At 36.4% G+C, this 24212-nt stretch overlaps 1 protein-coding gene across 1 annotated transcript in view; it reads left to right on the top strand.

Annotated features, from left to right (window-relative positions):
- LOC122816707 (transformation/transcription domain associated protein) overlaps nt 1–24212 on the top strand; it is a gene marked incomplete in the record, with an annotated part of 2794447 nt that overhangs the window by 1336236 nt on the left and 1433999 nt on the right.

Here is a 24212-nt window from a genome sequence, read left to right as displayed (position 1 = left end):
CTTACAAGTACAGTGAATTCTCCAGATCCATTTTTTTTCCTAATTGTAGTTGCAGTCGGATTAATAAAGAGGGATGCCTCGTTACTTCAAAGACATTAATGAGACTATTTTGTATCAGTTACAGAAAATAAGTGAAGAAAGTTAAACTTAATGTTAAAAATATATATATGTATTGTATGGGATTGAGAACGCAATTATGAATTCATCATAAGTTATTAAAAGAACCTTCTAATTTGAGTGAGTCTGGCAACTGGTCTCGCTTAGAGTTATTGTGATCATAGTATTTGAGTCCCAGCTTTTCTCCAATTGGAGTAGAGATTTTATTTACCTTCATCTGCTGTAATTGCCACCGCAGTAAGTGGTCTGTCGGAATCTGTTTTGTTGAACAGCCCAGGGTCCATTATTTACAACCAGAAGACACCTGTCCTCTTTTCAGGTTTGCTCTTTCCTTGGGTTTCTTTGTGGATGGCAGTTTATTGTCCTTATTAGTGTCCAAATGTCAAAAACCTAATTTTTTACTTGAGTCTTCAGCTACAGAGAAGATGCTGTGGAAGAAATCTTCATCTGTGAGAGAGGCTGACAGATGCCGATTTTATCTTATCTGAGCCCAGACTACTGTCTTTCTTTTGAAGCTGTGATTGGGATACTGTGTTAGAAGGGCAGTTATTTCCTTGATTTATTTTCAAAATTGAAAGTTTGTGAGCTCAGGTATATATTCTTCCCAAGTGCTTAAGTTCTTTGAGAAGCGCAAAAAAAAAATGATGTGCTGTTTTCTGTCTCTTCATTCTTCTTAAGCCTATAACGAGGGGGGCACAGGTTTCAGGTGTTAGGTGTTTTAGGGTACTACACAAACTTCGTGTGGTTCTTTTGCAGATTGATTTGCATTCCCTGGTGACTTAAACTTCTAGCTTTTGAATTGTATCCCTTCTGTCTTTCTTATTTTGCAGTGTCACTTAAAGTTATGTGGCTCTTCTGAGGAAACCAGGGATAATGGTACTCCTTCATAAAGGTGACAAGTACATCTCTTATCTCTTTAAGGGTCACTGTAGCAGTAAATCATAATGTCTAATTTCACCCAGCTTCTGTTTTACCATTTCCTCAGCCATCCCCTGCAAGGGACCAGAGCTGCTGATCATTTATCCTGGTTAGACACTGGTGAAGAATAAACAAAGCACAGTTCTATATCCAGATTTTCTTTCTCTTCAATTCTGTTCTCTTCTGAGTGGCATCCACACCTCAGTCATGCTAAAATTATTTTTACTGTGCAGTGGCTTACTTTGTTTCTTCTTTTTCTTCCAAAATAATGTGATTGTTTTACTTGTTACTGTAAGTAATAGACGGTACTCCTTTATTTATTTATTTATTGACATTTGATTACCAGGAAAGTACAACTGGGTTAGGTGCCCATTTCAGCTTTTTTCCCGGGGTGAAAACCTCTAACATATTACAAAAGCATTTTGAAAACAATTTCAAAAATAATACAAAAACATCTACAGTTTAAATAATTGCTTAGGAGAGATGCATCACAATGAAACACTCACGTAACAGGATAATAATTTACCTGTGTGCTTAGATCAGGTGAAGTTTGGGTGGATATTGGCCAGAAGTCAGGGTGATCCCTCCACCAGTGACCTAAAGACTAATAAGCTTAGGAAGACGGATTAAATAAAGCAGATTGTCATGAAAGAGACTGAGAGTAGGGAGTGTAATACTTTATTGACCCTCATTGGGGTCCCCTGTTATAAAAGCATCAGAGAGCTGTTCATAATTGGGTGTGGAACTTTTGCAGTTACATATCCTTAGCAGTACCTAATGGGTTCAGTTCAATTCTTAGACTCAGTAATCAATACAGGTCTTAACTGGACTGAGGCAAATGTGGTCATCATAGCCTTGTTCTCGAGTCTTTATAAGGGATTTGACATTAAGCACTCTTTTTTCATGTAGCATGTGTCTTACTTTGTCATTTGCCAAGAACACACACACTAATTCTGAGGCTGTCTTGCTGGCAGACAGAAATTTTAATGGGAAAAAGTCCATGTCATCTGTTAAAGGTTGCATAGGCAATCCTTCAGTCGAACTTTGTCACTATGTAGATGACTAACGGCTTCTGAATGCCCATGACTTTTTAAGTCCATAAGTGGATTGTTAGGCTATACTTTAGAAACATGGGGTCTTTAAACCAAGTTGATATCATAAACGTTAAGGGGCCTACAAAATGTCCCAACTAACATCCAAACCAAAGGATCTTATACTGTGCTGATGAGGTCATTAAAACGGCTGAAACATGCATGTCCACATCTAGTGGAATTTTGCTGCATTAGCCTGAATGTGTCCATAAAGACTTGAAAAGTAAAATGTCATGGTCATTCAGAAGTCATGTAGCTGAAACACTTGATATCCTTAAAGGGTAATTTGCATATATCCCTTGGGTCTCCATTACAGGAGGTTTTAAGATATCATACAATGAAAACACTAGCTTGGCTTGTTTTTTCTTGCAGTTTGTACTGTATGTTTTGCTGTGTGACCTTTTTATTGTTTGGTTTTGATACATTTTTGGGGTAGTACAAAATATTTTGGCACATCAGGTGATCAAGATCTTTTAATAGAATATTGCATACTTCAGATAATAATCAAAAGCAGTAACTAATGCGCAAATTTTCTGACCAAACATAGCTAATATATGAAGCAAAAATATATTCATTACAACCCTTGCTTTTCCGTTTTCCCAGACCTGCCTTTCAGAACAGGTTTCCTATCAAACACTACTATGAATACCTCTATAAAACTAGAAGCTAATACATGTAGACTGTTTTTCAGTTTTCAGGTGGTGGTGCTGCTGTAGCGTTGTCACCTCACAGTAAGACGTTGTCCTGTTCTAGTCTCAGCTAAAGTGTCTTCTGTGTGGAAACTTGCGTGAATGGGCGTACCTTCGTTGAAGGTTGTGCGTCATGGCTGGCAACTCGGCCCGTAAAAAATCTGCTGCCAATCATTAGCGGACCGGAGTTCTGCTGCGGCGACCCCTAACCGGGAAAAGCCGAAAGACGCAACAAGGGTGGCATGGAAAAACTTTCAGCCAACACCTTCTCTGTAACTTTAGATCCCTAAAATCAGTTTGGTACTCTTTTCTAATCTTACCACTCAGACAAGTACATTCAGCTACTCACTGCAAAACAGAAGGATCTGATTTTACATCAGATGTGTGCTATAATGATAGAAGACATACAAAGTCATGGTTGAGTATGTTTAGTCTTTAAACAGTGTACACAGAGAGTTAAAAATAAATCCAAAATTGGTTATATTATTTACAGAGAACTGTGTCACTAAATCAGGTATTAGTCAAACAACATTAATGGATGTTGTAATTTTGTCATCTAATTTGTAAATCTCTCATCTTGGCTGACATAACTTTGGAACAGAAAGGAAAAAAATAATGTCTTCATGCCTGGATGGGCCAAGTTTATGTACTGTAATTCAGTATGGATGTCACTTCACTTGCATCTTGGTTACTGACTTGGCAGTCAGGTTTTCTATCAGTTGTCATTTTCTGTAGGCAAAAGAAGTTCACTTTTCTTCTCAGGGTAGACTGCAAGGATTTTATGCAGACATAACTAGTTATTCTAGCATTTAAGAAACATTAGATGGCATCAGTAAGCATGGAACTATTCACATTCTTTTAACAATTATTTTGTAATAAAACATCTCTGGTCAGCAGAGACTGGGGGATTATAAGTTCATCAGCTTCTCAGGAAAAGCAGATCACATCATCATATCTGCTCCAAGAGGATATTCAGGGTTAGAAAAAAATAAACTTAACTTTGTGTGGTATTGGCAAGTTGACATGGTGAAAACATGTTTTTTTTTTCAGATTCTGCCTATAGTGGTCTTTAAGAAAACAGGTGCGAGTCAAATTCTGTTCACTGTAGAGAAACTTAATTGTCTCAGCCATGTAATATATTCATATGAAAAAATACATGTGTCAAATATTTGTTGTTTTACACAAAGAAAGGTGATGCTTTTAATGTTTTGTAATACACCACTTAACCACAAAAGTTGCTAAATTTGCAACCATCATGTTTTCTTCCACCCTTATTCTTAATTGTTTACACTTGAAAGCACTATGGTGATTACATTTTTTGGTTTGTAGGACTCAGTTGAATGTGGTTACATGAAGTACTTTGATACCCTGCTTCCTTCTGTCCATAACTTTGTGGACAGAATTCTCACTGTCCAGCAGTCCAAAATATAACATATCTGCACTCTGTAGCTCTTTTATTTACTTTTTTTGTTTTTAATGAAAGCTTATGGCTCAAAATGTCTTCTGAATAGAGAATAAAATGGAAATATGGTGTTAGAAGCAGTATGTCTCCAAACCCTGAGAAGAAATTATTTTAAATAATGGATCATGAGTGTGAGATGATGGTCTACAAATTTCATTAGATTACGGACTTAAAAAAATAAAGGAAAAAAAAAAGACTACGCTGGAATGCAAACTGAAAATCTGTGTGTGTGTATGTGTCTGTGTATATATATATATATATATATATATATATATATATATATATATATATATATATATATATATATATATATATATATATATATATATATATATAGGCTGTTGCAGACACACTGGTATCTGTCCTATATTTTTTCTGTGCACTAGTTTCCAGATTTTGTTTACTGATTGATTTACATATTTCTGGTGTTTATTGTTTTCAATCTATATCATAGCACTTGGTAATACTTCTCTGAAAAAGTGCTATGTTTATATATAATTATTTATTTATGTTTGTTAGCAGGACTAGAGTACTAATGTGTAATCTGTTTTCATGTTCAGTTTGGGAAAATATAAGTATGTAAATATCAAACGTACAAAACATGACAAAAACAGTACTTTATTTTTATATAACAAGGTAATAGATGATAAAATAAAAACAGTCACATATTAGGCAGTTGCATTCTGGCCAAGAGTATGTCAAGGGAGCAGGTAAAAAGAACATTAATAATTTTTAGAGTTAATAAGGCGGGAGTTTGACTTTTGAGCATTGTACAGGAGAAAAGTGTTTTAAGTAATCAGAATGTAAAGGAAAAAGTTTAGCTTCCTCTTGGGTAAGAATGTATTTCTATATTACGGGAAAGAGGGTTGCTTTAGAGTGGAATTCTGTGCTATATTTGAAGATTTGACTATGTAGCTTGGTGATAGCCATTACAGCAAATGTTTGTAACTTTGCAGCTGCATAGGAAAAGGCATTGTGGGTGTCATGGCTGCATGAATGGTAGCCCCTCCGGACAGCCCTTGCCCTCCTAATCCTGGGTGTACCCCATTAAGAGAATTAATGGGTTCAAGTCCAGTACAGGAGATTTAATGACTGGTAGAATGGCAAAAGAACCTACAAAAATGTAATCTGAATCATTACAGTGAGAGAGCTTTTTGCTGAGGCTGAATAAATTAGCTAGAATTAGCATTTTCTTAAGAGATGTGATTTGAGTTAGATCGAAAAACATTTAATGGCGATTTAGTTTACTGATTGGGGAAGGGATTTGTTCCCAGGTTCTGCACCAAATATTAAGGTAATGTGATTATTACTATGTCTTTTTGTATTTGGGAAAAGACTGAGGAAATATTCACAGAGAGGGACTGGTGGTTATAAGCTCTGTCACTTGTAGAGAGAGCCTAACTGCTGTGAGTGTGCAACTGAGTTAAGTTTGAGAAGCTTGACTTGAAGAGAGCTTAGTAAGAGATGCATGCTCTAATCTGATAAACTGCTCTGAATACCTCAGATGTTTGATTTCTAAGAGATCTAAGAGTTGGGCTTGCAAAGCAGCTCCGTATTGAAATGTTGGTACTTGTAACACCAAGTGCCAACAAAAAAAAAAAAAAAACAAGATAAGCATACGTTGAAGAAAAGGGAATCCTTCACATGCTCCCACCTAAAACTCCCACACTACTAACTCCACACCTAAATCATCATTTCTTTGCCTACTTTAACTTAATTCAGAGATCTTGCTCGGAACACCTTTTCATAAATCTTTTGCATGCATGCCTCTGGCCTACCTTACTCATTTTCTCAAACTTTCATTGTTTGTTTTTCTTATCCATTGTACCCATAGTATTGTTTTCCTCTGTAATATTGTTAATTTGTCTCTATTCGTATGTATTTGTATGTCTGTTTGGGGCTTTTCCCCTCGGGTCTCCCCTGAAAAAGGGTAATTCTTACCCAGCTGGACCAACCCGGTTAACAAATGCAAATAAATAAATAGTAATAAATAAATATACTGAGCAATGCCGTCTGTGACTTGGCATATGCATATCTGTTTTTTTTTTGGCCATGCAGTCTCCATATTTCATAACTCCCCTCAGGCAGTCCTGACATTTCAAATAGCTACCTTGCAAAGCTGCACTTAAAGTCCAAGGAGTTGTTGATTTTGTTAAGTTTGGCAAAGGTAAGCAGGTTTCAGTTAAGACTTTCAGGACTTTGGAACTGTTTGTATCACTGTATTAAGTGAACTCCTTGCGAGTCCTGTTAGACATCAGTTAGGGGTATTGCTGCATTTGTTGCATGCTTGAGAGGTGTGTGCACAAAGTTAGTGACTCACATGATCACAGAGCATTGCACCCTGGCAGTTGTATGCAAAGAAAGTGTAGACTTTGATGCAACAGTCCTGCTTGGAACTGATGCTGTAAACCCCCCTCACCAAATTGATGATGGATCCATGTTATGTTGACACCTGCTTTTACCAGTCATTATTCTCAGAGTACCAGTTACTTTGGTACCATCCACAGCTCCGGATAGCGATGTCCACTCAGTAATTACAGGATATTATCATGGGTTATATTCCAGACTTTTTGGTTTCTTTTTCTCATGTTTTTTGAGCTGAAAAATAAGTAATGAGGAAAAGTCATGCCTCTCTCTCTAATGGGCACCCATTTGATGATGAACATTGGAGAAAAAAAATTAAGGCATGCCGAAGTATGCTTTGAACTGAGCAAGTACCGTCTTCCCTAGAAAATGGAAGTAGTTCTTTGACCTAGCCCACTGTGCTAGTTTTTGTTAGAAAATGGATTTTTGGCCATCACATAGAGCCTTTTTCAGTTCTCAGAAAAGGCCTTTAGATTCCCCTAGATATGAGAAAATTATTTTTTGCATCCCCCGCAAAAAAAAAAAATTTGCAAGTTTGTGTAGGAGTCCCTCAAACACGCAAACACTTTTGAAACAGCTAGAAGTCTGTCAAAAATACATTATTTTTCTGTCATTGTACAGTCAAAAATGCACAGGCATCGATATTTAGCCTGTTACATTTAGCTTAATATCTCATGAAAGTGTTACTGAGCAGTTCAGGTTTTCATATGAATTGCTTTAAGACTTGCCCAGACCTGCCTTGTGAAGTAGGCCTCAACATTTGAGAAGTGGCCCTTAAAGGGTCCAAAGTTATGTAGTTGCGTACGCACAGAGTCAGAAATTGAACTGGCAGGATTGCCTGATCTTAATGTATACTGTATGGCATGTGGTGTGTAATCCTTAATTGTCTGAGTTTTTGATATTTACCATTAGACTACTAATGGATCATTTTCTTGGGTTTTTGTTTATTCAGTATATATTTATTTATTTATTTACATACTAATTGTTATTTGTTAGCTGGGTGCATGGATTGGTCCCAAAGTACAGTATTCCCTTTGACCCAGACAAGAAGTAAACATAATACAACCAAAATGAAGTAGTTATGTATAAATCTTTTAAATTTAAAATGTATGGATTTAAAAGTTAAAACTCTTAACTGTTCAGAAGAAAGCTCTTATCTAGGATGAATAAAGCAAGATAATTTGAGAAGAATGGGAAACCGTAGACGTAATCTTGCATTTTTTTTTGCATGGGACTAAGTAGTGGTAGAGCTGCTTAGGTCATCTTCATGTATTTGGTTTTGACCTGCTGAGATCTGTATTGTCAGGCAGTGTACCTAAGTATCGAAAAAGGGATTATTCCCCAACATTAAGGTCGTCCTAAATAGAATGAGATCAAGGTTAGCACCAACTTGGAGATGCACCCTCATGACTTTTATCTTACAAGTGAGTGTATCTGTTGTTTTAGTCATAAATACAAGTAAGTTTCTTTTTTCTTTTTATGTTTGTTGAGTTTAAAACATTGTACTATGAGAGAAAACACTAAATGCACAGTAGTTATTTACAAGGATGTTACTCTAGGATGAAGGCAGTAGAAGTCAAAATGATCAGTAAAGTTTAAACATGCATTTCTTGTCTTAAATCACAATTAAAATTCTTTCTTAAGAATGCAGTAAGTTAGTAGTGAGGCCTTTCTAAGTTTAAGGATACTGACTCCCAAAAAGCAATTGCTAGAAAATCGAAATCACGGTCTAAACCAGAATATTGTAAAGGAGATAAACGAACTGGAGGTAGGATCTTTAGAAAATGGAAACAAATTTAATATAAATAAATGGAATTTATTGGGGCAGTATATGCAGAATAATGCTGAGGAAGAAGAATGAGGTTAAAGGGATAACAGGAATTGAGCAACTTATGTAATGTTAGAGTGAATGAAAATTTATTAAGAAAATATGTATGCTGAAGGGACAATAACAGTGGAAACTGTTACAGCTTTATTTTTCTGTTGATGCGCCCATGTTACAAATGAAAATGTGCTGATTTAATAAAGATCTCAAAAATGTGGTAAGTTGAATCTTACGGAAGAAAATATTCACAAGGAATAAGAACATGAACCCTGTCTATGTTAAAAGATGGTAGAAGGTGAATGTTTCAGTAAGGTTACCACCCAAGGAAAGTTGTTCATAGGCGTTTACTAGGTTAACGACACAAGGACCATTTTAAGCCAAGCCATGCATCACAAATCTCTGGCAATTTCTGGTATCCTTGATAAGTGTAAGCAGGGGCCTGGGAGATGAACCATTTGCAGGTTGCCTGTGACCATTAGAGAAGAGACATAGATGCCAAGCCAAGGATATATTTCCTGTTCCCCATACAATTGTCCAAGTTACACTTGAATTGGGCTAGGGAAGAATTCTGCTTCACATGGATAGGAAACCTGTTCCAGAGAAGGGTTAGTCTCTGGAATACATACTTGTCTCTCCAGCACGTCCAGTGTGTATCACAGGCAAGTTTTAAGTCTTTAGAATGAATAATTCTGCTGCTGTTTGTTTTGCTGATATACAGGAGGTCCATTAGGGTGGGGTTTGGCAATGCCTTGTGTGCCAGTCATAGATCTCCCCTCGCTAGCGTTTAGAAGATAGAATACAGGGATAGGGTCTTGAGGCGGTTTGCATAGGACATGTTACTTACTCCATATATTCTGTTAGTGAGGAACCTCTGTGGGCATTCTAGTTGTTGGATACACCTGATTAGGTACATACCAAAGGGGGCATTGTACTCGATGGGTGTGATGAATGCTAAATACAGTGGAAACAATGACTTCCTTGGACCTAGATGCCTTACCTTGGTTTATAAGTTGCACAACATAGAATGATTTCCTCACTACTGTAGGCACGTGATGGTCAAAGGCTAGATTACTGTTTGTGTGTCCACAAGTCTCTGACTAATGGATCAACTCTTAGGGATGTGTTGACAGTATAATAGTTTCCAGGAGTGGATGACTTTGTCCATGTCAGCCCTTCCTGGAGAACATTTGTGACAGTGGGTGATTCAATGACAGCTCCTGATTTGCATTCATCTGCAGATTGTCAGCCAGAGACCACTGACATTAACCTTGACTTCAGAGAAGTAAATGCAAAAAAAGGAGTGGTCCCAGGACATATCCCTGAGGGACTCCGCTTATGACTGGCCTCTTTTTGTATAGGTAGACTCCCCAATTTTAACTTCCTTTGTCCTCTCTGTGAGCCAGCTAGCTATCCACTGGGTGATATAAAGGTTTGTACCTAACCTCTTAAGTTTGTCAACAATGCCTGGGGGGGAGGGGATTGTGTCAAATGCCTTGGCCTGGACAAGGTAGGCAGGGTGAACTATTTTGCCCTCATCCACTGCTTTGGTGACCTTCTCAAAAAAGTCCACCAGTTTGAATAGGCATGACCTGCCCTTGATGAAACTGAATTGAGTTGGGTCCAGTGTCTGGAGGTTTCCTATGTCATTATTGATTATTTCCATGATAATTCTTTCCATGGCTTTGCATATGAGACTAGTGAGACTTCTGGGTCTGTAGTTTCCAGGGTGTGTAGATGGTCCACCTTGTTGAGTATGGAAGGAAGTACAAAAGTTGAAGATGTTCAAGAACTGCTTGGTAAAAAGTGTAATCAATAAAGGAAGAAAGCGAGGAGTAAATTCAGAGTGAGAAGCAGGGTTAGCCAGGTGCGCATAAGTACATATGTTATGAAGCAGAATTCTAATAGAAAAAAATGAATTCTGTACATACACCAGTAAAGGTCATGAAACAGAGAATTTGAGTAAAACAGTACAGTGAATTTCAGAGTATGAAATATAGTAATGCACTGCTCCAGTACTTTTAAAGGTTATTTGAGTTTGCTTTCCTGATTAGTGGAAGCAAAGCTAGTTTTATAGTGCTGCTTGAAGTAATGAAGTGAAAGATCCTATTTAAACCTGGCCATCTGCTTCGACTAGTGGGAAGTCCCCCACTAGGTAGATCCGGCCAACCAGTTCTATCCTTTCTCCAGGATCTCAGTCTCAAGCTCCTTCCTCAGTACCATAATGCAGCTGTCCCTGCCCTGCCTCAGATCTCATTTGCTGTTCAAGCAGTGATGACTTTGAATCTAGCTCTCATGAAATATTTGTTTCTATACTACATTTCAGTAGCCTTTTTTGATTAGTATAGTCAACTGTTAGCAGAGTATCTTTTATTATTCTTCTCTGTTTTAAAAAAAGCTTGTTTTATTAATAGGTCCTTCCCACTTAGCAACAGGCACAGAGGCCTTGTCAATTCTTTCAGCCTGCTGTTTCCTTCCTTATTCTGGTGTATTTTCAAGTTTGTGTTTTTTTCTCCCCTTATAAGTGTTGCCTGTTAGTGAACTTCTGTAGTAGCAGATTTTGTAAAAATGTAATAGTTTATAGTATTTGTAGTGCTTGTAGTTTATAATATTGAATTATATTTCTGCTTAACCATAGACAAGGGCTTCAAGAAGTGTGGCTGATGTGGCCACAGGATTCTACCCCAGGATACCTGTGAACTCTAATTAGTATGCCTGGGGCTGGAACATCTACAGGTGGTTTATGACATATGTAGGGGCTTTGACCTCTTGCCTTCCAGGAATGCAAAATAAGCTTAAAAAGGTTTGCTTCCCACTTATAGTTTTATTGAGTAGGACAACGGCAAAGGTAATATAAAGAAAAAGATAATGTTGTTGACGAATAGAAAGTTGAGAGAAAAAAAAGGGAGGGGGGAGGGAAATGAAAGCTTAAGAGTTGAATCTTCCCTTTCTTGAATGGACCCTGCACCACCACCATCAGTACCAATATTTTCTGTACCTTGAGGACTTCTAAGATCGCTGCACATTGAGTAACAGCTTAATTTCAGCTCTCCCAGCGTGAAAACAGAAACTCCAAAGATAGAGCCAGTCAACTTGTATTTTTGGGTAAATTTTGGTAACTAGCTAGTAAGTGCACTGGCTGAATGCCAGCAAAAAAGAAATTCAGGGAACCTGAAAGAAAATTGATCACAAAAGGTGAGTAAAAACACTGACTGGGAAGGATTCTCAGTAAAAAGCAGTCCAGGTTCCAGCTTTGGTGCAACACATGACTTCCAGTAATCTAGAGGAATAAATAAGTCAAATGTACTCAGAGCAACAAAACACTGATGGAGTCATGTCAACTAAAATAACAAAAGGCTGGAAAAAAATGAATGATGCCTTAAAAATGTATTTAGATGCGGGAATAAAACTGCAAAAGTCAGAGGTTGAAATGAAGAATAGGCTGTCCGAATATGAGACTGCTCAAGAACAGATGTTTCAAAAAATAATAAAATTAGAGGACAGAGCATGTAGGGAAAACCTGAGATATTCTGTTGTACTGGAGAGGCTGGAAGGAAAAGACTGTATTAATTTTATGAAAACACAAATAAGCAATTGGACTGATATTCCACAGCAGGAGTCAATAGAAAAGGCCCAGTGTGTGTATGCAACAAACCTGGCCATGAGAAAGCAGCTTAGACCTTTAGTAGTACAGATGCAATCCTACCAGCAGAAGGAGTGGAGTCTGACAAAACTGTGGCAGTTGGACAAAATACAAAAAGTGGGCGACAGTGTGGTTGTGGAAATGATTGCCCAGTGTATACCAGGAATGAGGAGGAGTAATTTTTTCCACTGATCAAGGAATGCGGATAAGCAGGGGTGAGATTCAAACTGCTGTACCCAGCTATGTTCAAAATATTCTTTCCTGGAGGGACAGTCATTTTTGATGCAGAGCACACCAAGTACAAAAATTTGTCCAACAAAAAATAAGTTATGAAACAGAATGAGATTCTGCTTCTTCTTATTCTGTTAGTAAAGATCACAGAGAGAGCATGCTAGTGAAACCTTTGCCAGTGTTTCAATGGAAAATGCTTGAGAGACATAAAAAAGTACAAGAGTTGACTATTAGAACCAAGAGTACATGCAGGGACTGGAATTGGGAGATGGAGATCAGTAAGAATAAAAGTCAGAAACTGACAAAAAATGTGGGATTACAAAGCATTGATTGTGAAAAATGACAGAACAAAAAAAACCCTTGAAATAAGTCTAGGAAAAATATAAATAATAATAAGAATAAATCTAAAAAAAAGTCTTTTTGACTTTATTAAACTTGCAGGGGACTCTTAAAGCATATCCCCTGATTTATGCTATTAATGTTGAAAGGACATTTAGGAGGGGGAAAGAGGGAAGGAGTCAACTGTAGCTAAAACAAAATGTTCTTAATAGTGTTTTTATAATGCATGATATAATCTGCATGCTAAAGTAAAGTTTTCTCAGTTATTTTCAAGTGTAATGGAGATACTAAGTAAATAGGTGCCTCTGTTTTCCCTTCTTTCTCTTTGTTCAGTTTTAAGAAATTTAAGCACTGCAACTTGAAAAAAAAGTCTGCTCAAAAAAGCAGAATACAAGAAAAAAGTGATGTACTTTTTCACTCTTGCATAGGGGAATAAATGGATTAAGGCCCTTGGCTTGATCTAGTTACAAGTTTTAAGAGAAAGCAAATACATAAAAAGAATATTGTATAGCAAGCAACTTTGTATCTGGTTATCATGCCTCCATGGAGACAATCTGATAAAGAGCAGTAAAAAAAAATACTAATTTCTTTTGATGCTAGGAGATGATTTCTCGATCTGGGAGTGTAATAAAGATGAGACAAAACCAAACAGCACTTAGAAGAAGCACAGGCTGTACCATGTGTCTTACAATGCATAACCTTCATTTTAGATTAACCCAAGTCTGAGTGTGGCTGTCAGTCGGGGACAGTTGTTCCTATTAGGAGGGTAAGACTTCAATATTTGAAGATGTACATAGTTGTGTATGTTAGTATTAAATTAATAGGTTGTAGGGGTGTATTGAGGTTGTATTTTATTGTTTTGGGGCTTTCAATAAAACCATAAGTTTTGTGTAACATAGGCTCAAATGGATACGACAGGAAACAGCTGTATAAAAGATCAACCTGCCAAAACAGTGTATGCATGTAACACAAAAGCTGGAACTAGACACTTAGCAAAAAAAGCTGTTGCACACAAAAGGTGATAATACCTTTTTAGCATAATGATGCTTTCGGTGTTATCTTTAAAGAGAAGTGGTCTCACAGATGTATGCAAAAAAGGAGTAGCAGTGAACTACATTTAAAAATATGGAGTGCGAATAGCTGTGCTACAGGAAACGCATTTGAAAGAACTGAACATGAGAATTTGATTAAAAAAATTGTTAGAAAGATTATTCAGCAGAATGCCTGGGACAAAGGAAAACAGGAGTAGTTACATTAATTGCAAGAGGAGCTCCAATAGTAAAAGAAGAGGATAAAAAGGCTAAAAAAGATAATGGTAGGGTAGTAGTACTGAGGGGTTACTGGCAAGGGAAGAGGATTACACTAGTATGCATTTATATTCCACCTAAAACTGTCATAGTGGGGCTTAAGAAAAAAATTTAAACACCTTTATTAAGTTATTACTTAAGACATAGACTAAACTTAATACGGCCTTACTGTTAAGGCAATTAAGATTCTTTGTCCTAGCTCAAAACTAAATTTCCTTAGTTACAACCATTTTTTACCAAATATTTCTGACAGAATCCTCTGTAGGGAATTATTAAAATCTGGCAACTTATAAAACTTACAAAGTATATATTCCCAGTTACCACTTTCCTCCCCATCACACCTCCAACATTTGCTGTGTACCTGAGAAAAGATTATTTGAAGTCTGCTTGGGGTATGCAAATATCTATATAAACACTTCCAAGCAAAGATCCTAAACCTTCTGGACTTTGTTGCATGTGAACAGAACATATGTCCTCCCATTGTTCCCTTGTAAATTGCCTTCCAGTCTCAGTACCCAATCATTTCTAACCTCCTTTGATTGATTCTTATAGTTATCTTGCAATGTTTTATATTCCTCACTGATTATACTTTTTAACAGAAGTGTCTGTTCTAGATTCAGCTGAAAAATCTACCAGAGCAGGTCTTTCACTTAAGATTCTCCTACCCTTTTGTTTTTGCCTATACTCTGATATCAGTCCCTGGTAGAGAAGGCAGTCTCTAACCTGCAGTCCAGACATTTTCTTGGCCTCATTCCTATCTTTTACCTTTCCCTGTCTAGTTATTTGCTCCCAGTACCTCAGTTCCTTTGCCATTTTCTCTAGTATATTCTACCCCCCTTACCTGTTTTCTGTACCCCTACTTGCCATCATCCCTATTGACAAAATCTCTTTTCTCCATTCTTGTGTTGGCTTAGTTCTATAAATACAACATTCTGTATGGTGGTGGTGGTTCTCTGAGGATCTGCATTCAAAATCCCACTGTCATTTTATTTCTTCAACTTCCTTCACGTTTCATCATCTTCCCTTTCTATTTTGAATTTTAGCCTTCTACTTGTGTTTTGTGTACAAATCTTAATTGTGTAGCTCTAAAATATCACTTCAAATCAGGTAATCCTAAACCATCGTGTTCTGTTGGAAGGAGCAGCTTATCCCACTTAATTCTTGCCTCTCTTTCCCTCTGAGATAAATTCCTTCAATGTTTCATTAATTATTAACCACAACTTCTTTGGTTGGTAAAAAAAAATGTGCCCAATCGTATATAAAACTAAAGAGACTAAAAACATTTTCACTGCTTATATCTCACTGTCAATGTTCATAAAAAGAGCTTCCAGCTTCTCGTTTTATTTTTTTTTGTATTATCTTTTGTTTATTCTCTTCCCACATAGCCCTAGCTGCCATAACAGAAGCCTCTTTAATCCGTACTTCTAAAAGTTTATCTTTCACGTCCCCTTAAATATATGGGTATTGCTGAAACAGTTCTTGTATGGGTATATAATTTATGGTTTTAGCTTTTATTTTATCTTCATTAATTTTTATGTCCTGAAAAGACTTGAAACTGTCTCAAAATGTTTTATAACATTGAGATGTCTTTTTCTGGATTTCTCAGGTACAAACTAATGTCATCTGCAAGTAAAAACATTTTTTCTTGATTATTATACCAATTGTATCCTTGCATTTCTGAGAATTGTATTTTCTTTATTTGCTTTTATATTTAAAGCCATTGGCAAAACAGTTAAGTAGGATGCCCCTACCTCATTCCTCAGTGTGAGCCAACTTATCAGAGAGGAATCTTCCCACTTTAACTCTTGCCTCCGATCCTTCATATGGCCTCCTAATTAAACTTAATATTGTATCAGGGAATGGAAATGCTTCCAGTGCTCTACTTCTAAAGTCCCAGTTTAGTCTGTTCAATGTTATCACTACATCAAGACCCACCAACAGCAGCATTATTTTATTACATTCTGTGTCCTTTTAGATCATCATTGTGTGGCTATACATTTGCCTTTATTTTAGGTAGTATAGACATGAGCACTTTATAATTATGGTTTAAAATTGAAATGGGTTTTTATGAACCTGGGTCTCATGGGTATTTCCTGTCCTTATGTAATACTGCCAGCACAGCTTTCTTCCAAGATGTTGGTGCTTACCCTCCTTTAAAATACTGGGTTTCTTTTTTTTTTTTTTTGTAATACTGTTAACCAAAATCTTCCAGATCTTTGTCACTTTCTTCCCTCCTAACTTGCAGTCTTTCACAAGAATACCATCTGTTCCTGGAGACTTTCCTGAAGATTGATTATACATCACCATTTTTATCTCCTCTCTTCTTATCTTAACTGTCAGTTGTTGAGCCTCTTCTATGTCTAACCTTGGCATAATTGAGCTTTCCATAAATGTTTCCATTTGCAATCTTTTTTTTTTTTTATTTCATTTTTTTGCTTCATACAAATTATCATACAATTTTTGAAATATCTCTAAATACCCCTACAGGATCTTTGGTTATTTTTCTTGTTGCAGACTCCCTAAGTTTGGCCACAACCCTTTCTACTTTCAGTTGCCAAAGTCTTTGTGCTAGAAGTTTTTGTGCTCTGGCTTTATCAAAAAGTAGTTGCTTAACAACAGTCTTTCTAAACACATGCATATTATCCTTACACCCCCTTATTTTCTCTTTTACACTGTGCATGTGAGCCTCTGTGTATTCTGTGAGATTCCCCTTGTTCTGTTATATTTGACCTTTGTCAACCCCTCTAAGTAATTATTATTACTACTTATTTCTACTGTATTTTTAAACTACATTTTCATTTTATCCCACTCACTAACTAACTTCTCAAGATATTTTTATCTTCACTAATAACTCTTGAATAATTTCCACTACCCATTCCTTAAATGTTTCTCTTTATAATAAGTATGTGGAAGAGCACCAGTGTCTCATTTTTACTTCATTACCCTGCATTTTTGTCTTAGTTTTTATTGGTGCATGACCTGAAATAGTTTATTGGATGTGTCAGCGCTATCAATTAAATGTACATGTTCCTGTGAAATATAATTTCTCTTGAGTCTAGCCCAGATATTTTACCTTTGGAAACAACAGGTACATTTTGTCAGAGTTCCTACACTTAATTCATATATTCCATACCAAAAATGTTCATAAATGTCTTCAGACATCTACCCTCTTTTGTTATATTTTCCCTTCCAGGTCTTCGTGATACATCCTCATTATTACAAATCAAGTTCCAGTCCCCACTTATAAGTAACATTCCTTGCTGAAAGCTGATTATTTCTCCCAAAAAATTCTTAAGCTCCATAATAGCAGTTTTTAGTGGGATATCAGGATAATCCCCCTCCCTTGTCAGAAGCCCTCTACTTTCACAAATCTACCATTGTTTTTCCTCTTCTGTCACTATTGCCCCTCTAGCAATTAGTATCAGTATTCCCCTTTTCCTTTGTCCCTAATATTCTGCTGAATATCCATCCTGAAATCCTTTCTTTGTCAAATTCATATGCTCATTTCGTAATGTATCTGCTACAGCAGTGCTGTTTGCACTCTGCATTTCTTAGTATAATTCAGTTCTGTTTCCTTTTGTCTGTACTTGTAAGGCCATTTACATTCCAAAATAATATGGATAGCATAGCTATTGCGTTAAAAAGCTATTACTCACCAAATATTATACATGACAGATTTTTGAATGTGCATTTCCAACACATGAACATGCTGATATTTGGAAGGCTGATCTTTTGTACTGTTATTTATTTTCATCTCCATCACATTTTTCAAAATCCTTAAATGAAAACCCTCAACCAAAAAAAAAAACTTAATATATTTTTAGAAAACTCCTGTCCCCTGTTAACTTAGAGCAAATGCACAAAACTATCTACATATTCAGAAAATGAAGTTAAGATGGGAACAATTGCCCCAAATTGATAGCTTCACTCACAGACATTACTTAACCTAAAGTTATGGTCAAAGCCAAAAATAATGGGGCCAAAGCCGCAAAAAATAGAGACCGTTTTTAAATATTGGTCTTATAAACTTAGACATTTGCTAAAATAAAGGGTCCTGTGTTTACCATGCATTTTCTGAAAGATATGAAGTCTGAAACTCAAAATGCCTGTTATTCTGTTGGTCATTCCTCACTGATTTGCCACAAAAATCCAGAAAACCACAACTTTTATGAGAAACAGAATAAAAATATGAGGCAAAAATCTGGACATTTGCTAAAACCTGGACAGTTGAGAGACGTTACTCATGCTAAAGTGCATGCTACAGCCTGTGTTCCCACTTAAACTGATTGCTGTCTGTTCCCTTTCTAGATGTGAAAACAGCTTGTATGTTTTCAGAAAACAAACTTTTAGCCCTAAGAAAAAGTGCACTGGCTATTGCTAAATACAACTAAATTTTACATTGTTCTATTAAATGCTTTATTTTTTTACTTAACTGCTTGCTATTGTACTTTAAATGTTGCATTTCCCTCAGCAAAGAATGCTGTGAACTCTGATTAATTGCATCTGCAGACAGCTTGTTTCCATGTAAACGTTGTCAACAATTAATCTTTGCAATCTCTCTTAAACGCAGTGTACAGTTGCCTTCATCTGCATACTTTTGACTTCTGCTGAAAAGTTGCTAATGTTAACAAAGAAGCTAATGTCTTCACATATGTAATAAACGTAGCATTTTCCACGGCTTTCATCATTTTTGTGATTTTTCTAGCCTACTTGCTTACAAAAAACACTTGTTTATAGTTTGATGGGCAGTTAATCTATACATTTACCCTTCTAAAAAGAAGAGAATATGTCGTAATTCTTCATATAGTATAGTGTAATATAATCAATGCACTTTTACACTCCAGCTCCACTCCAAGAGCCCTAGGTCACAGCATATTAACAGTAAACATGCTGTTGTCTACGTTGCACTGTAAAACATATGTTTCTTACAAATAAAAAATATATGGTTAATAGTTTTAACACACATAACAGTCACTAAAAAGCCTCTTCCTCCACACTTAAATGCCCCTGACTACATACTATACAAAACTGCTGTACTATGTATAACATGCATATCATGAAATGTTTTATGCAGATTCTGATAGGTTCATAGGTGTGTAGTAGGCTAATGGCCCCCAGAACCTTTAAAAACCTAGCCCATAGGATTACCCTGGCATCGTGCCACTTGACCTTGGTTCCCAGTGCCTCTGTCTAGTAGAGCCACTGGAGTGATTCCAGGGGTGAATTTTCTATTTTCCATCCACTCATCAAGATCCCTCTTGAAGAGGGCTAATGAGGCGCTCCGCTTGACATGTATGGGAAGTCGATTCCATAGCGTGGGCAGTCTCTGGGTTATGAACCTGTTCCTCCAGTTTGTTCTGTTGATTGTGGTAATGAGGTTGAGGTCTCTGGAGCGTGTAGTGCGGCGGGATTGGGATTTCTTTAGATGTAGCATTTCTAACAGAGCTGGGTCAGATATTTCTTTGTAAGTCAAGCAGAGATCGCCTCTAAGTAGGCAATATGAGACTGAGACTAGTTGGAGTTTTCTGAGACTGTCCATACAGGACAAGTGTTTAAGGCCTAGGATCCTCCTTGTGAGGTACTTTTGCGGCCTCTCCAGTTGTTACAGGTGTCTGAGGTACATGCCAGATGGGCCATTGTACTCGATGATTGGCCTAATGAGGGAAGAGTAGACGAGACCATGACCTCTTTCTTCCTGGATGCAAAACCCTTAGTAATGAGATGTGCCATATAGGACTTTCTGACCACAGTGGCAGTGTGGTGGTCAAAAGAGAGGTTGCTGTCAACCTGTGTTCCCAGATCAGTTATGATGCCTTCTGTGTTCAATGGACTACCATCGATGTGGTAATTCATGTGAACCGGGTTTTTCCCAAAAGAGTTGACACATTTTTTGGCATTGAGCTTAAGGCCATGGTTCTCACACCAGTCGTTGGTCTCAGTGAGGCCTTTCTGTAGGTTGTCAACATCACTTGGGGAGTTACTTATGGCTCCCAACTTGCAATCGTCTGCAAACGTTGTCAGCCAGAGTCCATTCGTGTTGGCCTGGACTTCAGAGAAGTAGATGCCAAACAGGAGAGGACCCAGGACCAAACCCTGTGTGACTCCACTTGTGACTGGTTGGCAGTCTGACTTGGAGTCAGCTACTTTCACACTGTGAGTTCTATCTGTGAGCCAGTTTGCAACCCACCTAGTGATATAGGGGTTGATGCCTTGTTTAGTGACTTTTTCTATGATTCTTGAGTGGGGAATGGTATTAAAGGCCTTGGCCAGATCAAGGCAGGCTGTATGAATCACCTTGCCTTCATCCACAGCTCTGCTGACTGACTCAAAGAAGTCGACCAGATTGAGCAGGCATGATCTACCTTTCACACAACAAACTGTGTGGGATCCAGAGTTTGGAGATTCCCTATATCCTTGTTTATTAGGTCCATGATGATGGGTTCCATAGCTTTGCATATCAGACTTGTCAGGCTAATGGGGCGATAGTTCCCAGAGTCTGTAGTCACTCTTCTTTGTGGAGAGGGATGACTGTAGCAGTGCGCCATTCGGTAGGGACAAAGCCTGAGGTGAGGGTGTGATTGAACAGGGCACACAGGTGAGGTGCCAGTTCACTCTGTAGTTCATGTAGAACACAGCCAGGGATATTGTCAGGTCCCATAGAAGCTGTATTCTTGGCCTTGGACAGTGCAGTAATGAATTATAACATGTATGTGAACAAAATGTTTATTATACTATGCACCAACACTTATTGTGTAATCAGTATCAATGAAAAAAACATCGCTTATAGGAAAGTTGATGTTATAATGGAAGAGCTAGTGTTGAACCATGAAATAACTGAAGAGGAATATCTATTTGACAGTGAAGCATCCAAAATTACCAACAATTTTTGGGGTCCCGATGATTCACACAGATCTTCGGGACTCCCCTGTCAGACCTATAGTTGATGCTAGAGCATCCAAAACTTATCCCATTGTGAGAATTATAGATAATCAACTTAAGAATGTGTTACAAGATTGTTTGTGGATTTTGAAAGATTCATGGGATTCTTTAAGATAACAAACGACAAATACGAAGATGAGCTGATTTTTGTCACAACTGACATAAAAGATCTATTTTCAGTAATCCCCATGACACTGGTATTGATTGGTTTTATTCTTACCTTTGCCAATATTCTACCTTGAGACATAAACATATTTTAACTATTAAAACACTAATGGAATTAGTATTAGAGACTAACATCATTATATTTGAAGAACAATTATTTAGACAGTGTAAAGGGGTAGCAGTGGGGTAGCCTGTGCCCCCATTTTTACCAATACTGTGTTGACATTTTGGGGAAAAAATTGTTTTCAAAAGCATTTTTAAAGAATATTGGACATTTTACGGTCGTTATTTGGACGACATTATTATTTTATGGAAAAGTAGCGAACAGCAATTATATAATTTTTTTGGAATTTATTAGAAACAGTACTGATTTCGTGGAATTCACAAGTACAATAAGGAAAGAAACTGTTGACTACTTGGACATCACCATCCACAAAAATGGGAATATTAAACAATTTATGTCCAACATATTTAGAAAACCTACATATTCCAAATATCCTTCTTCATTTTTATAGCTGTAACTCCCTTCATTAAAAGAAATCCTTAGTTAAAGGACAGGGGGTGCGGATAGCTAGGATGGTGTCAGATGGAGGGGAATTTGTACAACAGCTCACTGTATTAAAGGACATGCTGATGAAAAGAGGGTACCCCATAACATGTGTTGACAATGTACTGCAGGAGGTAGTGCTGAAAAGAGCAAATGGACATTTTACCCCCCTGTTAGGAAGAGGCCATAGAATGGAAGGGGAAGACAAATGGCAAGATAAGAGCTGACATTTATCTTCAGATTTAATAACCAGTTTTAGGATATAAGAATTATAATAATACACAACTGGAATATATTCAGTGTCAATCAGGACCACCTAGAGTTAGTGGTTTCATCCCCCAAGATAGTATAAAAGAGGAATGTTAGTATAAAAAACATGATAGAGACATATAATAAAGATAGTAGAAGCATGGGGGTATGTCTAAATGCAGATTTTGCTTACAGTGCAAACATATAGTGGAGGGCAAAGAGGTATCTATACCTAACTATGGGAAATATTTCTTACAGAAGAAATTATCCTGTAGCAGTACGGCAGTGATATATTTAGCCCTGTGTTCCATGTGCCCTTGTTTTTACAATGCACTTAGGACTAGAATTTACCAACATGATTATGATATCAGTAAACAAGGTATAAAAAATGCTTTAGCTGCCCATATTGCTTCCCACAATGGACATAGTTTCAAATTCATTATTATAGGTCAAGCTGCATTAGGGGAAAGAGGGGGTCCCCATAATGACTACTTGGAACTAAAAGAACTCGGATGGCAAATGAGAGCCAATGCCTCTGAGTATCCTAGACTTAACAGTGCTATTTCTATCAGCTCAGTTCTGAGGTTAAAACGCGGAATTTCATATGTAATTTTTTACATACATGTGTGTGTGTGTGTGTATATATATATATATATATATATATGTATATGTGTGTATATGTGTGTGTGTGTGTGTGTGTGTGTGTGTGTGTGTATATATATATATATATATATATATATATATATATATATATATATATATAATGTGTGTGTGTATATATATATATATATATATATATATATATAATGTGTGTGTGTATATATATAATGTGTGTGTGTATATATATATATATATATATATATATATATGTATATCTAGATATATATATATATATATATATATAATGTGTGTGTGAATGTATATATATATATATGTATGTATATATAATGTGTGTGTGTATGTATATATGTATATGTATATATATATATATATATATATAATGTGTGTGTATATATATATATATATATATATATATGTATATATAATGTGTGTGTGTGTGTATGTATATATGTGTATATATATATATATATATATATATATATATATATGTGTGTGTGTGTGTATATATATATATATATATATATATATATATATATGTGTGTGTGTGTGTATATATATATATATATGTGTGTGTGTGTGTGTATATATATATATATATGTGTGTGTGTGTATATATATATATATATATGTGTGTGTGTGTGTGTATATATATATATATGTGTGTGTGTGTGTGTGTGTATATATATATATATATATATATATATATATATATATATATATGTGTGTAAAATGTAAAAAATAGAAAAACACGATCACTGCTTCAAAACACCAGCAACCACACCAAGCCTTGGAAGAAAATCCTTTTAATTCACCGACTAAGCACTTTCACCAAATAATTGGCTTCCTCAGAGTCAGTGTTACACAAAGAACATACCAATTTTATACTGTTTAGTCATAGTGATATCACCTCATCGTTCAATTAATTGATTCCAATTAAACAATTATAACAAGCAACTGTTGATACAAAATCCACCCTTTCTTGTCACACAAATATATAAATACATACAATAACTTTACACATAACTTTAAAAAACTGTTAAACAGTTTAACTTAAAAAGTATATATATATACAAATAATCCTTAGTGTTCTTAGCCATTTTCTTAAAAACAAAAACCATTTATATAATACTAGCCTTGAATTTCAAAACTGGTTTTAAAGAAATGTAGTCATTTATACCAGGTTGTCTTGTGGCATTTAATCTCAACTGCCATTTAGTTTCCAGTAGGGCTACCCTATTGTTAATATCCCCTCCCTGCTCCAAAACAACTCTGTCTATAATAAAGAATAAAAACTTCTTAAACTCCTTGCAGTTTGTACTGTGAATATACAGTGCATTGTGGGAATCCTTGTTCTTAATCGCTCTCACATGTTCAGCAATCCTTTCACGTAGTTTACGAGTGGTCATACCTATGTAAAATGCTTCGCAGGTTGAACATAAGGCCACATATACCAAGTTCTTGGTGTTGCAATTACACTTCCACGGGCAAGGTAAAGTCTGTCCCCACCCTTTCACACACACATATGCTCCTTCTGCTATATACCTGCAATATCTACAACAACCACATTTAGACATCCTGGATACTCTGTTCCTAGCCTCACATTCTAGGATACTTTTCAAGTTGTCACCTTTACTGTAAACAATTCTGGGATTTAATCCCAATATCACCTTTGTAGTGTTACTTAAACAATACTCCCATCCAAAAATTT

This window comes from Protopterus annectens, chromosome 12.part0 (assembly GCF_019279795.1).
Source record: "Protopterus annectens isolate FY-2018-M chromosome 12.part0, PAN1.0, whole genome shotgun sequence".
NCBI classification, from domain to species: domain Eukaryota; kingdom Metazoa; phylum Chordata; order Ceratodontiformes; family Protopteridae; genus Protopterus; species Protopterus annectens.
This window is presented reverse-complemented; position numbering and strand designations above follow the sequence as displayed.